Raw genomic sequence first — 13,056 nt, 5'->3', positions numbered from 1 at the left:
TGAATGCCAGAGACACACCGGAGCCCCCTCGCGCAGGCCCAGTGCTGCTGCCCGGACCTCCTGCCACCCAAGCCTTTCCCCCTAAGCTCGCCAGACCTGGCTGGTGCTGCTCCTCCAGGGCCCAGATGCTCTGCTCAGGGCACAGCTCTGTCTGAGCTGTCACCCTGGAGAGGGGGAAGTCTCATTCAGTGCCTGCCCACTCTAAAGCTGAGGCCTGTAGCAAAAATTAGCCACCACGCATCCTGTCCTGCGCCATCTGCTCCTATGGAGACAGAGTCCATCTTCTCCCAGTGATCTAAGCTGCTGAAGGGAGAACGAGGCTGGAAGGTACTAGAGAAGACATCTTCAATCTTCCTGACCTGTCTCTATTCTCCGGTCTACCATTATCCCCCCACTCACCTGTGCCCCCACTCACCTATTCGCCGGCCCTATTCCTCAATCTGTTTCTTCCATTCACCTGCTCCTCTCATCTACCTACACTCAGCTGTTCCCCACACTTGTTCCCCCACTCACCTGTCCACATTCCCTATCCTTCAGGGGTACCCCATTACTCTGCGCAGGCCACCCAGTCCTGACACACATGCCTCACATGGCCACCAAGCTGGCCTGTGCTCTCAGCAGGCAGGCAGACCTGGCTGTGGCCCACAGCTCTTCCTTTGAATGCTGTAATAAGGACTTGCCACCTTAGAATAGGGCTCAGTTGTTATCCTGCTTGTCCAGCATGCATGAGCTCAGGGTCCCATCCCTAGCAGTGCACCAACATGGTGGCACACACCTGTGACTCCCCCCAGCACTTGGGATGTAGAGACAGGAGGATCAGCTCAAAGGCATGCTTGCCTACAATAGCAAGTTTGAGGCCAGGCTACATGAGATTCTATCTCGAATAAAATCAAATCTAAAATGAAATTAACAATAAAACAAGAGTATGTGTCATAAGAAGATAAACAAAGATAATAAAATAAAAAGAAGACGCAGCTCCCACTTCCCCAGCCTTGCCCTCCAGCCTGCCTCCCCAGCTCTATCCACCCGACGGGCACACACTTATCCTGGGCACACCTAGTGGGAAAAGGTCTTTTTTTCAAGAATCCAAGTCCCATTTTAGCAAAATGAAATCTTACCTCCTGTAAGTATCTCACGAACTTGAACTGCTTGGAATTGCTACAGACCAGCAGTGGGATGGGGATCGCCTGCCCTCTCCAAGACCCACTTGCCTCTCCAGCCCCAACTCCTGGCTCCTGCAGGCCATTTTTAACCCTGGTACTCGGGCTGTGGGGTTGAATGCTCCAGGGACTGCTCCCCTTTTTCTGCCTTTTTCCCCCCCTACTAACCCAGGCTAATCTCAAAAATCACTGAAGATGACCTTGAACTCCTGTTCTTCACTCCTCTACCTTGCAGTGCTAGGCTTAAAGGCTTACACCACGTGCCTAAATAAGGACTGGGTTTTCTCTCTTGGGGACCCCCCTAAGGGAGCTCTCTGTTTTCTGAGGTTCCCTGTAGAGACTACCCTGTGTGCCGTTCCTTGGGAGAAGTGGGGTGACCCTCTCCAGTAAACTTCTAGAACAGTCTTCTGATCACAAGGCGCCCAGATGACAGACCTCTACTGGAATGCACTGCCTGAGAGGCAAGTCCCCTTGGACTATGACAGAATGTCACAAAAACCCCTTGGTCAAGGGCTGGACATCAGGCATTATGGAACCACCAGGGACCGGGTCTCTGGGCCTTACAGCAATGTCTGCTGCTGCTACTGCTGTACCCCACTGGGAAGGCAGCTCCTGCCATCCTTGGCTCTGTCCCGGCATCGCTAGTAACCTACTTCAGGAAGCTCAACTTCTAGAGGCTTTCTTCCCAAGGCTGCCTCATGTCCCCTTTCTGTGGTGCTGGGGATAGAACCTAGGTGGGTGCCTAGGGTTCCCTGGCCAACACCTTAGCCTACTTGTGGAATTTTAGCAAGACCAGTGAGGGATCCCATCTCAAAAAATGAGATAGTCCAGTATGCCTTTAACTACGTACTAGAAAGGTAGAGGCAGGGGCATTTCTGTGAGTTGGAGACCTGGTCTGGGCAGTGAATCCCAGGCCATCCATGGCTACATAGTGAGACACACACACCCCAACACACCCTGCCCCAAGCCACAAAATGCATGAGGTTCCCAGCACCTGGAAACTGGAAAACAGGAACTTGAGCCTAGGCTACACAGGAAGGTCCTGTCTCCAAAACGTATGTAAAATAAGTAAAAGGCCAAAGAAAAAAGTCACCAGGACAGAGATGCCGATCTTACTTATTCATGGTCCATGGGGAGGGGACACGTTTTGTGGAGTTGAGCAAGGAATATGGCTCAGTAAACCATGGTCTTTGCGGAAGCTGCAAAGGCATGGCTCCATGACATGGGGCCCTGGAGATGACAATGTGGGTAGGGACCCCATCTCTGCCCCAAGCTTCCGTACCAGGAAGAGACGCCTGGGGAATCACCTGATTCTTCTTCAGATACTTGGGATGCTGGGTATGCAAATGAGGCCACTGGAAAGGAGACCAAGCTGAGGCAGGAAAGACATCTGGTTTCCTATTACTGAGTCACGCCCCAGCCCCTCACTAGGGGATTCTAGGCAGGGGCTCTCCAACTGAGCCACGCCCCCAGCCCCTCACTGGGGGATTCTAGACAGAGGCTCTACCACTGAGCCACGCCCCCAGTCCCTCACTGGGGGATTCTAGGCAGGGGCTCTACCACTGAGCCACGCCCCCAGCACCTCCCTGGGGGATTCTAGGCAGGGGCTCTACTACTGAGCAACACTCCCAGGCCCTCACTGGGGGATCAGCTCCAAGCCTGGTTGGGTATGGCCCTTCTACAGAAATGTGAACTGGTGAAACCCCGCCCCCTTTCAGGGGAACAAATAAGACTCAGCTTACACAGCACTTTCCAATATTTGAACTTCACACTGTTGGCTGCACTCATCTGAAAAGTGGATTCCTGAAAAGTGGAGATTTCTGGACATCAATCCTGCCTTGCAGAGGTAGGCTTCAAGACACCCCAATGGTTATCCCAGCACTTGTCTTGAAAAAACAAAAACCAAAATCAAAACAGAAAGCCATCCGAGTCCCCATTGGTCCTAGCCGCCAGACTCAATCCTAGCCGCCAGGGGTACGTGCTTTGGAGTTCTTCCCCTAGGGATGCACCAGGCTTGTTTTCACTCCGCCAAAGTGACAAGACCCTGTGAGGCGGGAACTTCCAGTTTCTTCGGAAAGTCAGTGATGTCAAATGTTCTGCTGGGCATACAGGTGACGGGATGTCTTGCTAGAGCAGACACGTGAAGGACATGTGACGGAGAAGTATAAATATGACCCCACGGACAGTGGGAGCTGGAGCGCTGGTTTGCTCTGCTCTGCCTGGCTATTTTTCGCCGACAGCGTCCAGGTCTCGGTTTGCCTTACATGGTGTTGTTGGGCTCCACTTGTGGTGATGCAGCCATTGAGAGAAACTCCCCCAAAGGACTGCTCATGAGGTTCCTGCAACTTCTCACCGCTTCAGTGAGCCTTCGGTTTCTTAAGGATTGAACTACAGTTGCTGGTCCGTGCGCTCCCCCTGCCTGCCTAGAGGACTGGTCTGCAGCTGCCGAGTCGGATTTGGGGTCTGCTATGGGACTGAATTGCCGACAAAGAAGACTGAGCTCGCCTTCACAGAACTTCCTTCATATCCTGATAACTTTTCTCTTCCACTACCTCTGGTGAGCTAGAGGAGAGGCTGAGTGTTTATTAAAAGTAGGTTGCAAGGGGTTGGGGATTTAGCTCAGTGGTAGAGCGCTTACCTAGGAAGCGCAAGGCCCTGGGTTCGGTCCCCAGCTCCGAAAAAAAGAACCAAAAAAAAAAAAAAAAAAGTAGGTTGCAAAAAACTTTTATGTTTACAATTCCGTGTGTGCTCCATGTCTAGCTTACATGGATACTGATATCAGTCTGGCTGGGAGACTATCTCCCTGAATGGTGTCAAAGATGCCAGCAAGACCTGCCATGAGCTGATGTGCAAAGAGTCATATGGCAAGGAACTAGGGCAGTGCTTAGGGATAGCGGGAGGGCGGGGGAGGATCTAACTGCCAGGAAGTGAAATTACCAAAAAGTATGGGGAAATACCTGTCCTGATCCTACCTTGGAGAGGACCCTGCACTGGCAGTGATTGGGGCCTTTAGAAGACCGTGCCAAGCTGTGCCTGGATATCAGCCTTCGAACACCATGAAATAGGTGCTGCTTCCTACCATTAAATCTGTAGTCATATGCTACATAGCTATAGAGAACCAATACAGAGCAGGAATCAAAGAAGAAAAGATGCTGGGAATAGAGCCTGCCTAGAATCCCCCAGTGATGTTTGGGGGTATGGTATAACACCAGCCTAGAATCCCCCAGTGAGGGGCTGGGGTGTGGCTCAGTGGTAGAGCCCCTGCCTAGAATCCCCCAGTGAGGGGCTGGGGTGTGGCTCAGTGGTAGAGCCCCTGCCTAGAATCCCCCAGTGAAGGGCTGAGGGCGTGGCTCAGTGGTAGAGCACCTGCCTAGAATCCCCCAGTGAGGGGCTGGGGGTGTGGCTCAGTGGTAGAGCCCCTGCCTAGAATCCCCCAGTGAGGGGCTGGGGGTGTGGCTCAGTGGTAGAGCCCCTGCCTAGAATCCCCCAGTGAGGGGCTTGGGGCGTGGCTCAGTGGTAGAGCACCTGCCTAGAATCCCCCAGTGAGGGGCTGGGTTTCAGTGCTGGATTGTAGTTCAGAGATAGAACAATGGCTTGCATATGCAAGAACCTGGGTTCCGTTTCTTGCACTGAAAAACAAGAAAAACAGTAATAAAAGCAGTATAGGAATTCAACATAAAATTTGAAGACAACTAAAAAACTATATTAACAGTAAATGAGATTCCTCTGTTCCTCCTTCCCGTGATAGAATTCAAGTGAATAAAAAAAATCTAAACAAGTCACAAGATTGACTGCAGGTGTTTATACTTGGTAATCTTATATATTAAAGTAAAAATCTTAGGCATTTAAAAAAATTGGGTTGGGGATTTAGCTCAGTGGTAGAATGCTTGCCTAGCAAGCGCAAGGCCCTGGGTTCAGTCCTCAGCTCAAAAAAAAAAAAAAATTACGTCCAGTCAGAATATGGTAGCACACACCTGTAAGCTCATCACTCCCAGAGCAGAAGGATCACACGGTTGAGACCAGTGTGAGCACCAGAGTGAGGTCATAATTTAAAAGAAACAAACAAAAACCCAAACATTTAAAAGTCAAAACAAGAACTGTGTTGCTAGGCGTGGTGGCTTGTGCCTATAACAGAAACAGAAACAGCAGGGGGTGGGCATTCAAGGCCAGTCCGGGTTATATAAGATGTTCTCTCTATAGCATTGGTCTGGTGCTGCTTGTATCAAGAGGAGGAAGGAGGAAGGAGGAGGAAGGGGAGGGGGAGGACGAGAGGGAGAAGGAAAGGAGAAGAAAGATTATATGTACTTATATATATACTAGTCATCACAATGGGGTGATCTTTAAGCTTCCTAGATATTAAATTAAATCTAAGTAAATCCTGCAGAGACACCATTTGTAAAAAGTATTTTATTGTATTTTAAAATTGCGTGTGTGTGTGGGGGGGAGAGTGCTGTGTGTGTGTGTGTGTGTGTGTGTGTGTGTGTGTGTGTGTGAGAGAGAGAGAGAGAGAGAGAGAGAGAGAGAGAGAGAGAGAGAACGTGTGTGCATATGTGTGCAGTGTCCATAGAGGCCATATCCCCTGGATCTGGAGTTAATAGACAGTTATGAGCTTCCTGACGTGGGTACTGGGGAGTTCAAGTCCTCTGCAAGGGCAGTATGTGCAGAGACCCATTTTTAACCTATTGAGGAAAAATGCTAGTTTTAAAACAGGCTGGGAAGATAGATCAGTGGGTAAAGTGATTGCTTTGCAAGCATAAAGACCTGAGTTCAGTCTCCAGAATGTGCATAACAACAACAAAAAGTTGGGCAGTTGCACACACCTTTAATCCCAGCACTTGGCAAACAGATGCAGGGACATGAACAGAAACCAGAAGAAGCCATCAGGGGTAAATTCACATCTTTTTAGAGCCCATTCCCTCAGAGGCAGGGTCTCGTCTTAAGGCTGGCGCTAGTGTCTTAGCCTGGCTGGAAACCAGCAGGTGCCAGAAGTCAGTACTTCTGTCTGCTCCCTCAGAGCATCTGTGGGAACGTGGCTTGTTGTGTGGTGGTGGCATTGGTGTGGCGATGGGTCCTCAGGAAGAGCTCTTCACCATTGAGCCATCTCTCCAGCCCCACCTTTTTTTTAAAACAATTTTTTTCACTTTAAATATTTCTTGTATGTGTGCTTATGTGAGCACATGTATGTCACAGAAATATGCCAGGCAGTGGCGGTGCACACCTTTGATCTCTGCTTCTTTGGGAGGCAGAGTTGAAGGTCAGCCTGGTCTATAGTGAGTTCCAGGACAGCCAGGGCTACACAGAGAAACCGTATCTCCAAAAAACAATGATATCAAACCAAACCAAACCAACAAACAAACAGTACAGTACAGACATGGGCCTGGTGAGAAGATGTCCCAGCAAGTAAAGGCACTTGCCACCAACCCTGATCATTTGAGTTTGATCTTTGGGACCCCTGTGGAAGGAGAGAGCCTACCCTTGCAAATTGCCCTCTGAGTCACACAGGCGCACCATGGCATGCAAGAACCTGATGATAAGGTTTGACAGGGAGGGTACACAGGGCTTCATACTTGACGCCTCTCTGGAGATCGACTTATAAACATCTTTAAATTATGAATGCAAAGCTTGCCTTCTGTAGTGGTCCGCCATTGACTAATCCTCACGAGTGCTGATGGTCTATGCAGTCCTGCATCCTTTTGCACATAAGCCAACACAGCTGTTTAGGCATTCACATTGCCTTCTTTGTAAAAATGCATGAGGCCAGAAACACTGGGTAGGGGCTAGATAACCACAAGGAAGAGCTCACGGGGTGATGGTATGACATTATGTGGCTGTTAAAAAGATGAAGCGATTCTGCATGAATTAAAACAAAGCCATCTCTTTTTTTTCCCCCTTTTTCTTTCTGTGTGAGCTTCGGCGTTTTGGGATGGGTGATTCATTAAACAGCAACGTTACATAACCACCACCTACTTCAGGAGCATTTTGCCCCCGACCATGCATATGCCTTCCCCTGCAGCCTTGGTCATCTGCCAGTCTCTGTGATGGAGGAATCCATCTGTTCAGGATTGGCACCAGAGCCCGCCAGCCCCGTGGCAGCTTCCCTCCTTCAGTCCAGCTACCCGTGAAACAACTCAGCTATACGTCGCTTGCTCGTGTGCTTTAGCCCAAGCGTAAATCTTCACCCTGGGCAGCAGCCACAGACCTCGTTCTTTCCCCACTCTCCAATCCCAGGTGGTCCTTCCACCAGGCAGAGCCTGCCCTGTCCCCATTGATCCTGTCTCTCTTCCCATTGTCATCTGTTAGATGGCTTTTCCCAGGGAAATGAATATATATATATATATATGTATATATATACATATATACATATATATATGTGTATATATATATATATATATATATATATATATATATATATATGTCTGTCTATCCATTCCAGAGAGGACACCAATGGGCAGACAGACCAAACTATCCCATCTGAGTCTACTTCAGCAACTCAGTTGTTTTAACTGGGATTACAGGACCTTGGGCAACTCAGAAGTCACAACCCCATCACCATTATGTCCTCAGAGAGGAGGACAGTACATAACTGCCTTCAGCAGACCCATGGCTGCTTACAAGTCCTCAGAAGGGGCAGGGGTGGGGCCTCACAAGCCTCACCCCGTAGCAATCATTGACTGTCTAAAAACCCTCACAGAAGTGGGGCCTCCTGAGCCCCTCCCTCCCTGCCTCAGGCCTGGAAGTTGAGGATCTAGTCTTGTGCAATCCTCCTGGCAATCATGCTGCTGACAGATGGAGAACACAAGAGCTATGTCAAAGCCAGACGACAGTGGTCTGTACGACACTATCCCTGGACCCTGGGCAGGAAACTCCCCATGGCAAGCAGCACCTCCTTTGACTCTGTGGAGGTTCGAATGAAAATGGCCCCCACAGGCTTTATAGGGAGTGGCACTACTAGGAGGTGGTGGAGTAGGTGTGGCCTTGTTGGAGGAAGTGTGTCACTGTGAGTAGGCTTTGAGGTTTCAAATGCTCAAGCCAAGCTCGGTTCCCACACTCTCTTCCTGCTGTCTGTCAATCCAGATGTAGAACTCTCAGCTACTTCTCGAACACCATGTTTGCCTGTGTGGTAGCCCTGCTTCCTGCCATTATGACAATGGACTAGACCTCTGAACCTGTAAGCCAGTCCCAATTAAATGCTTTCCTTTGTAAGAGTTGCTATGGTTATGGTGTCTCTGCACAGCATTGAAACCCCTAATGAAGACACCCATCTTTTACTCAATGTTAGACGAACATCTGGAAAGTGTCTCCCAGAACCCAATAGATGCACGTCAAGTGAAACAATAATGAATGACCCGGAGTTAATTTTGCCAAAATCTGTTTACTGATTAAGAAGACATACTTCTTGGAAGGCACTTGAAAATCCCCTTTCCTTGTTTTTTGAGGGACTTTTAAATATATGCAATGCAGGAAGTTAAGCAGAATGAATTTAGATGGCCTTGCTCTCTTTTGGCTTGAACATAATTTAAGAGTTCCATATTTACGTTAAGATAGAAGCCAGTGTAGGGCTGGTGTGATGACAGTTCAGTGGCTAAAACTGCTTGCTTCCAAGCCTGATGATTTGAATTTGAACCAAGTCCCAACAGTTGTCCTCTGAACATCGTACATGTGCTATGCCAACACACACACACACACACACACACACACACACACACTCACTCACACTCACACATTTAAAAAAGAAGAAAGATATAACCCATAAAGATGTCAACTCCTACATGCTAGAGGCTGTGAGGTCATTAAGACCACATCAGAAGTGGGAGGGAAACATTTGTCTTCCTCCACAGGGCTGTTCTATGGGAGCTGAGGGACAGACGAACCTGTCCTCCCCCTTCTCACTCCGCCATCCCTTCCTCAGATGGCTCATCTGTCCCACAGTGGATCATGCATGGCAACTCAGGTGCACAGCCCCAAGTCCTCCATGCTGTTTGCTTTCTGTAAGCAGATTCACAGCCTTACCCTTCTATGAGATGGTGAGCCATCGCTTCCTAAGGTTGACTCATATTCCTGTGTGTCAGGCCACATATGTCTTTTTACCAGCGACAGACATCTAGGTCCTTTCATCTTTAGGCCATTTGGGAATAATGCTACTGAGAACGTGGGTGAGGGGTGGCCATGCAGCCATGACAGAGCGCTAAAGCAGCTTGGGAGACCCTAGGTTCCATCTCCTAAGATCAAATCAAGCAAACAAAAGATGGTTGTGCACATATCAGCCCCAGAAGAGGACCAGGGCAGGAAGATCCTTCCTCAGCTCCCTAGCTCCCTCCTCCAAAGAGGATGCTGGTTTGAACTGCAGAGTAAAAGGCTTGGAGTAGGGGTTGGGGATTTAGCTCAGTGGTAGAGCGCTTGCCTAGGAAGCGCAAGGCCCTGGGTTCGGTCCCCAGCTCGGAAAAAAAGAAAAAAAGAAAAAGAAAAAGGCTTGGAGCAGATTCACCAGGCTGCCCCGGTACCAGAGAGTCCCAGCGAGAAGGTATCTTCCATGTAACGTTGTTTCTTGGAGCTTTGGTGCACCTGTCCTGATGGGTGTGAAGCGGCTGCCCGATCTCTTCAACTCAAGGGCTACAAACGGCCAGCCATATTCCTTCCACCACTTTCCACTGGCATGTGTGGAACCCAGCCCAGACCCCACAGCAGGTTTACACGCAGGGGAAACTGTTGCTGGCTACTTTGGCAAATATACTTCCAAGACTTTTATAGATCTGACCTATGTGGTTCCCTTCTGTTTCTAATTAACTGAAGGTTTATCCATGTCAATATCGCCAAATGCTGCAAACATCTATGGGATCTTACGGTTTTAAACCTTGTATGCTGCTGAAGATGACCTGGAACCCCCAATCCTCCTGAGTGCTGGGGTTACAGGTATGCACCAGCGTTCCTGGTTTAAATAGTGCTGGGGATGGAACCCAGGATTTCGTGAATACTAGGCAAGCACGCTACTAACTGAGCCACATTCCCAACCCTGAATTATTTTTATTAACTTGCATTAGTATCAGCTCAATTTGATTGTCTTAACCTTTTTTAAAAAAAAATATTCATTATATTGCCAGGCGGTGGTGGTACACACCTTTAATCTCAGCACTAGGGGAGCAGAAGCAGGTGGATCTCTGAGTTTGAGGTCAGCCTGGTCTGCAGAGCAAGTTCTAGAATAGACAGGGCTACACAGAGAAACCCTGACTTGAAAAACCAAAAATGAATAAATGAGATAAAAAATAATAAAATAAGATAAAAAATAATTACTTCTCAATTGACTCGTCAGTGTTTTCTTTAGGATTCTGGCATCTGGACTCCATTAAACAGCCTATCAGAACTTGTCCTGTGAGATCACAGGCATAAGGCTGCCCTCATGAGATGAATTGGGAAGCATCCCCTTCTAGCTTTCTTGAAACACTATAGTTGCTCATTAAGTGTGTGAATTTTGTGTCAGCAAAACCACCAGGGCCAGGCTGATGGCTCAGTGGTTAAGAGAACTGGCTGCTCTTGTACAGTCCTGAGTTTAGTTCCCAGCACATACATGGCAACCCACAACCACCCGAAACGCTCTTATTCAGGGGATCAGATACTCTCTTCTGGCCTCAAGGGCACTGAACATGCACGGAACAGACATACAAAATAGATCTTTTTTAAGAAATATGTCTGGGGAACAATCTACACTATGAGGAGCTTTTAAATTATAAACACCATTTCTTTATGTTTCTCCTCCTTTATTCATTTTCTTTCTTTCTTTCTTTTTTTTTTTTTTTTTTTTGAGACAATCTCATTATAGAGCCCAGGACAGAAGAGTGACTGCACAACAGAAGGCCATCCTCCTGCCTCAGCCTCTGAGCAGTAGGGTCACAGGTGGGCAGCAACACACCTGGTTTCTTGTGTTTCAATGTTTAAAGTTTTACTTAGTATGTACATGTGTGTGCATGTGCGTGTGTGTGTGTGCGTGTGTGTGTGTCCACACAATGATCAGAGAAGAACTTTCAGGAGTCACTCGTTTTCAACCATGTTAACACAGTCTCTCTGGTTTCTGTTTCCATGCGGTGCTGTAGCTGTTTCCTGAGTTGATGACTGACTCTCCTATCTCCACCTTCCATTTTCACCCCTGGGGTTACAGATGCACAGCACACACCTAGCCTTCCATGTGGGTTTGGGATCCGTCCTGTGTGACGAGCACTCCTCACTGCTCCACCCCACAAGCTCCACTCATGGTCAGTTTCCTTTCCCTATTTGCCCGTGGCCCGCTGTGCTCTCACATTTCTAGGTTCCGTGTGGAGCAGAAGAGCACACAGCCAGCACTTTCTAGGGTTCTACTTTATAATGTCTGTGGGCCGATCGCCACATTCAGTCCTGTCCTAACAGTGGCCTAACAGGCCGCTCTACACAGTACTGCATCCAGGAGTGACAGAGCTGCCTACCAGTGTGTTTGCCCATGTGTGGCATGGAAAGCATAAGACTTAACTTTCCTTTAAATATAACTATACTACTCTCTACAGGAACAACAGCTACTCCGTGTTAAATACTTCTTTAATGTTTTGGGGCAGTGAGATGGCTCAGCAGTAAAGGCACTAATACCAACTTAGATGGGCCTGAGTTCATTCTGTGACCCATGTGAGAGAAGTCAGTCCTGCAAGTTGCCCTTGGACTTCTACACATGCTTGTGTGTCCACACACACGCACACAAACACACACTCACACACGAAATGTAATTTAAACATTTAAATGTTTTATTAGCATATAATATACATTTCATATTTCACACATCTACATGGTGTATTTCAATCAAATTTACCAAGGGCTATTAGTCTTATCCTTTTTTTTTATTTTTTTTAAGATTTTATTTATTATATATAAGTACACTGTAGCTATCTTCAGACACACCAGAAGAGGGCATTGGATCTCATTACAGATGGTTGTGAGCCACCATGTGGTTGCTGGGATTTGAACTCAGGACCTCAGGAAGAGCAGTCAGTGCTCTTAACCACTGAGCCATCTCTCCAGCCCCAGTCTTATCCTTTTACACATCTTTTTGCTTCAACTATCAATAATGAAGCAATCACATGAAGCTGGGATGTAGGTCTGCTGTCACTGACAGAAACACATTTGAGTGAAGTCTGTAATGAATAGCTTGGTTTATGAATCCAGAGGCTGAAGGCCAAGACGCTGTATCAGATGGCCTTCTGGTCAGCAGAATCCTGAGGTTGCATCAACATCGCTTGACAATACAAAGCGAGTGCCGCTGTTATGGTCCGGGATACGCAGTATCTCTCACAGCCTCCTGTTGGCACATTTGGTCCCCAGCTGGTTAGGTACTATCATGGGACGTTCTGAAAACTAGGATGGGGAACCAAAGTAGGACATCAGTAGGGGCATAGGTCCTTAGACCTCTCTTTCCTTCTGACTCTGCTATCTATTTGACAAAAAAGGTGACCGGTTCCCTCTGCCATATATCCTTGTTGCCAATGATGGTCTTTCTAAGTCCATGGAACCAAGCATGTGTAGCCCCAAATCTCTGTGAGCCCATGAGCCAAAATCAACCCTTTTCCCTATAAGCTGTTCCTGCCAAGTATTTGGTCACAGCAATTCGAACAGTCTATGTATGCATGTGTGTGTGTGTGTGTGTGTGTGTGTGTGTGTGTGTGTGTGTGTGTTTGCCTCTTGTGGTGATTTAAGTGAGGAAAATGTCCCCCATAGGCTGGTCCTATGAATATCCCGTCCCCAGCTGGTGGTGCTGTTTGCAGAGGTAGAGTAGGAGGCTGAGAGTAAATCGAACTATGGAGGCCCAGCTCAAGGATACATTTCAAAGAGAATGGACTACTTTCTTTGGCAGAGCACATTTTTAAGATGGCACAACACCAAATCT

The 13,056-nt window shown here is 48.0% G+C and overlaps 1 protein-coding gene across 3 annotated transcripts in view; it reads right to left on the bottom strand.

The window, feature by feature from the left end:
- Positions 1-13,056, bottom strand: part of Prkar1b (protein kinase cAMP-dependent type I regulatory subunit beta) — a 132,701-nt gene that overhangs the window by 112,947 nt on the left and 6,698 nt on the right. Inside the window, exon 1 of one of the 3 annotated variants that reach the window (XM_039089116.2) lies at positions 514-1,009. The exons of 1 other annotated variant lie outside the window; for it this stretch is intronic. The gene's annotated coding sequence lies outside the window, so the exon portion shown is untranslated. Of the gene's footprint in view, positions 1-96; positions 237-513; positions 1,010-13,056 lie in introns of those variants that run through there. One more of the 3 variants, XM_039089115.2, reaches the window with a different exon arrangement.

This window comes from Rattus norvegicus, chromosome 12 (genome assembly GCF_036323735.1).
Source record: "Rattus norvegicus strain BN/NHsdMcwi chromosome 12, GRCr8, whole genome shotgun sequence".
NCBI classification, from domain to species: Eukaryota; Metazoa; Chordata; class Mammalia; order Rodentia; family Muridae; genus Rattus; species Rattus norvegicus.
This window is presented reverse-complemented; position numbering and strand designations above follow the sequence as displayed.